Raw genomic sequence first — 5,421 nt, 5'->3', positions numbered from 1 at the left:
ATTTTTACTATACCTTCCTTTACTCTTTACCAGTGTTGGTAGATTTGTAGTGACTCATTTCTCATATGCGCACCAAGTGAAATTGAAAGTACACACTTGAAAATTCGTTGGGGTTTTATTTCTTGTTTAAATTTAGGCTTCACTGAGGGCCACTGAATTTTATTTTGTGGATAGTTCCAGATGCATTACGTTTGCCTTTTTAAAAAACCAATCTGTGCATGGTGTTTATTTGATTTCCATGGACAGTCATTTTGCATACTCCAAGTCCTGTTTTTGCACCATGAAAATGTTAACGTAAATGTTTTTAAGGCAAGAGATGTGGTTTGCCATTGCCTGCCTCTGCGAAACAACTCTGGAGGGATCACCTACTTAGCTTCCGAGATCTAAGATCAGAATAGCCTGGGTTGTCCTGGTCTGGGCGTAGGTGGTATACTGCCCCAGTTAACTCTTATGGTCTGAAGCCTATGCTTGGTCTCACCTTGCTCATCCCTGATTTAGACTGGGGTTGTGCAGGGAGAGGAAAGAGTTCTGGCCCTTCGAGCCCAGTTTGCTTTTGATAATTGAAGCTGTGTTCCCTGTGCTGTGGTAGCATTTTAAAAGAAAAAAGATGCTTCATTTACCCTTTAAAATGCTTAAAACAATACAAGAAGCCCAGTTACAAGAAGTGTGAATATACTTTTCATCCACACATTTCTCTAAAGTCCCTAACACCCTCTAGCAGTTGCCACTTCATGTGGCAGTGAATTCCATATATTACAGATGCACTCTTTAATACCCAGAGGAGTTAGCCGTGTTAGTTTGTAGTTGCAAAATAGTAAAAAGTCCAGTAGCACCTTTAGGACCCACAATACCACCAGTGATGACAGCACCCTCCCTTGAAAATCCTGATTATTTAAGGCACATGCAGAACAAAATAAACTGACTCCACAACTCTAAAAATGCAAACGAAAGGCAGACATAAGGAAGATCCAACCAAACAGAAAAGTGGGCGGGTTCCACCCCAAGTCAAACCAAAACGCTAAAGACTTGGAACCCAAGGATCACACTACAAGGTGTGCAAATTAATTTCTATATATTCAGTGCAATTTAACAAATATGTACAGTGAATACAATAAATATATAACACAACTATACAGTAATTCCATCCATTTGTTCATCCAGATCCATGGTATATACACAGTCCTTCCATGAACAGTTCGATGACTTGGGTTCCAAGTCTTTAGCGTTTTGGTTAGACATAAGGAAGAACCATGTCCAAACCGATTCCAGTGCTTGGGGATCAACTGCTAAGAAAATCAGGAAAAAGTCAAGTGTCTAGAAATGCCCTTTGTTTCAGTGCTAAACAGAAGCTAACAATAGGAATCTATTGTACCCAAACTCACAATTGCTGTAATCTCTGCCGAATTTGTAATGGTCCAGTTCTCACATAGTGCTAAATCATATCTGCCAGTTTGAACGTAATTACAACCCACAGTTTCCCACAACACAGATGGAATCACTTTATGGCAATCCAAGGCTTCCTTGTGCTATGACAAACTATGGTTTGGCATTATATTTGAACTGAACCTACGTGGTCTACAAAACACATCCATCCTTCATGGTATTTATAGTTGGCACAGGCCTGTTTTAAGCTTGATGCTCCTTAGTCATGTCTATGGGTTGATGCTGCCCCTGTGCACGCCACACTGCATACAGGAACCCATGGCCTGAGTTGGCACACTAATAGTGCTAGGGCTGCCAATCCCTCACTCAGAGCAGGGATCCCCTGTTCCCACCTCCTTCCCCTGACCCCACTTACCTGGCCAGCAGGGGGGCACCCCCGCGCCCTCCAACGGGCCCGTTTTGGGCCAAATCAGGCCCGTGGGGGTGTGTGTGTGACTCAGCCCTTTGGTGAGCGCAGGAGCGCATACTGGGCCACCCTTTGACCTGCATGATTACGTCACTTCCCAGAAGTGATGTATCACTTCCCAGAAGTGACATCATCACGCATGCCAGGAGCGCATGTGTGCGCATGCGTGTAAGGGACAACGTTCGCCACAGAGGGTGAGTGCCAGGTTCCCAGTCCCCTGCAGGACAGACTAAAGGAACCTGGTAACCCTAAGTAGTGCATATATATAACCTTGCAACCCAGTTTAAATATGACATTGGTTGCATTTTTCTTTGGCATATTCCAGACAAGGGGTGGCATGCCACTTAAATTAAGCCCCACAGAAAATAAAAATACCATATATCAAAAAGAGAGAGAGAAAGAATTATGTGGAAATTTGGAAAAAAGAGAAAAAGGAAAGCATGGAGAATAAATGAGGACTTGTTACAGGAAAGAGAGAATATGGAAATACTGAGAAGAGAGACAAAGTTTTTTATACAATACAACGTGAATAAAGAAGTACCAACCAATAAAGTTTGGGATGCTTACAAGGCGGTTGTAAGGGGCATACTAATGGACTTAAATGGTAGAGCAAGAAAGAAGAAAGAGGAGAAAAGACAAGAGATTGAGGAGAAAATAAAAGCCAAAGAAACACAGCTAAAAAAGAGACCAGGGAAAAAGAAGGTATACCAGGAAATTAAAATACTTCAAGAACAGCTAACAGCAATGAGCAATAAAGAATTGGAGTGGAATCTCAAAAGACTGAATCAAAAAGCGTTTGAGGGTGCTAATAAACCTGGGAAGTACCTGGCATGGCAATTGAAGAAGAAAAGGGAAAAGAAGATAATAAATAAAATTTGCGAAGATAACAAAACGTATTTGGAGCAGGCTACCATTAGTAGAGCCTTTTATAAATTTTACGCTAAGCTGTATAATAAAAAAGAAGTAAACAAAGAATCAATAGCGTCATATTTGGAGAAAACCAAACTTCCAGAAATCTCGGAAGCTTGGAGAAATAAGTTGAATAGTGAAGTAACTGACGAGGAAATAAGTAAGGCAATACAATCTGCAAATCTAGGAAAGGCGCCAGGGCCAGATGGACTTACGGCTAAATTCTATAAGACAATGGCTAATGAACTGGCACCATTCCTAAAAGAGGTGATGAATGGGGTTTTAAGGGATCAAAGGATTCCAGAAACTTGGAGTGAAGCGAATATATCATTGATCCCAAAAGAGGGCCAAGACCTGACTAATGTGAAAAATTATAGACCTATATCGCTACTCAACAATGACTACAAAATTTTTGCGAAGATATTGGCGGAGAGATTGAAGGGGTGGCTCTCGGAAGTCATAGAGGAGGAACAAGCAGGCTTTTTGCCAGACAGACAAATAAGAGACAACTTAAGGACAGTGATCAATGCTATTGAATATTATGACAAGCGTTGTGACAAAGAGGTTGGTTTCTTCTTTGTTGACGCTGAAAAAGCGTTTGACAATTTAAACTGGGACTTTATGTTTGCCACTATGGAAAAGCTACAATTGGGAGAAAGATTCATCAGAGCAATTAAGGAAATTTATAGAGACCAGACTGCAGCAATTGTGGTGAATGATGAATTGACCAAGAAATTGACGATAAGTAAAGGAACAAGACAAGGTTGCCCGTTATCTCCATTGTTGTTCATTTTAGTATTGGAGATTCTGATGATACAAATACGTCAAGATGATGAAATTCGTGGAATAAAAATAAAGGACTATTCATACAAGGTCAGAGCATTTGCGGATGACATAATGTTAATTGTAGAGGACCCATTGGAGAACATGCCAAGAGTGATAGATAAGATCAAGGAGTTTGGAGACTTGGCAGGTTTCTTCATTAACAAAAAGAAGTCAAAGATATTATGCAAAAATATGACTAAGCAGAAACAACAATTGTTAATGGAAACAACGGATTGTGAAGTAACAAGTAAAGTGAAATATTTGGGAGTCGAATTAACTGCAAAGAACATAGATCTATTCAAAAACAATTATGAAAAACTATGGACTCAGATAGAGAGAGACTTGATTAAATGGAATAGATTGAATTTGTCATGGTTGGGTAGGATTGCAGCAGTTAAGATGAATGTGTTACCAAGAGTAATGTTTTTGCTACAGACAATACCAATCATCAGAGACTCCAAACAATTTGAAAAATGGCAGAGGAAAATATCAGATTTTGTTTGGGCAGGCAAGAAGCCTCGAGTGAAAGTGAAAGTTTTACAAGATGCAAAGGAAAGAGGCGGAATGCAACTGCCCAATCTGAGACTTTATCATGATGCAATCTGCCTAGTTTGGTTGAAAGAATGGATGACATTAAAGAACAAGAAACTATTAGCCCTAGAGGGATATAAAAAAATATTTGGATGGCACGCATATTTATGGCATGACAAAGTAAAGGTCAACTCGATGTTCCTGCATCACTTTGTTCGGAGAAGTCTATACATAATCTGGAAGAAGTACAGAATTTATCTACAAGAAGGAACCCCTTTGTGGGTGGTTCCATATGAGGTGATAGACCCGAGAGCTGTTGATAATGAACAACAATGTTTAACGTATAAAGAAATAACTAAAACTGAAGCATCCAAACTTAGAATAAAGACACAAGAGGAACTATCACCTAACTACGATTGGTTCCAGTATAGACAGATCAGAGACTTATATAATTCGGACTCTGTAAAGGGAGGTATACGAATAGAGAATTCGGAACTAGAGCAGACCCTTCTTAAAGAAGATAAGAAAAGAATATCCAAGGTATACCAAGTACTGTTGAAGTGGTATACCGAGGATGAGATAGTTAAAACACAAATGGTGAAATGGGCTATAAACTTTAATAAAGAAATAACAATGGAGGCATGGGAATACTTGTGGAAAACTACAATGAAGACAACGACATGTATTAATATCAAAGAGAACATTCATAAAATGATCTATCGTTGGTACATGACACCAAAGAAGATTGCGCTAGGGAATTTGAATACTTCTAATAAATGCTGGAAATGTAAGAAGCATGAGGGCTCCCTCTATCATATGTGGTGGTCGTGTGAGGTAGCCAGGCAGTACTGGGGGGAAATAATAAGAGAAATGAGTGAAATTTTACAATTTCAAATTAATAAGAACCCAGAACTCCTGCTACTGAACTTGGGAATGGAGGGAATTCCAGCCCAACACAGGACGTTGATATTTTATATGACAGCAGCAGCTAGACTTTTGTATGCGCAAAAATGGAAAGTACAAGAAGTGCCAACTATTGAAGATTGGACTTACAAATTGCTGTATATGGCTGAAATGGACAAGATGACAAGAAAATTGAGAGATCTGGACTCAGGGCAGTTCAACACAGACTGGGAGAAGCTGAAACAATACCTGGAGAAGAAATGGGAGGTGGGAGGAAAACTGTGGCAGTTTGAGAACTACTGAAGTATTGAAGTAGAGGGGGGAGACTTTACCGGGGGGAGAAGAGATAAATGTGAATTAATAAGCAGTCAGATTAATAGATTGACATATATATAGATATATAT

The sequence above is a fragment of the Eublepharis macularius genome, chromosome 12 (assembly GCF_028583425.1).
Source record: "Eublepharis macularius isolate TG4126 chromosome 12, MPM_Emac_v1.0, whole genome shotgun sequence".
In the NCBI taxonomy this organism is placed as follows: Eukaryota; Metazoa; Chordata; class Lepidosauria; order Squamata; family Eublepharidae; genus Eublepharis; species Eublepharis macularius.
This window is presented reverse-complemented; position numbering follows the sequence as displayed.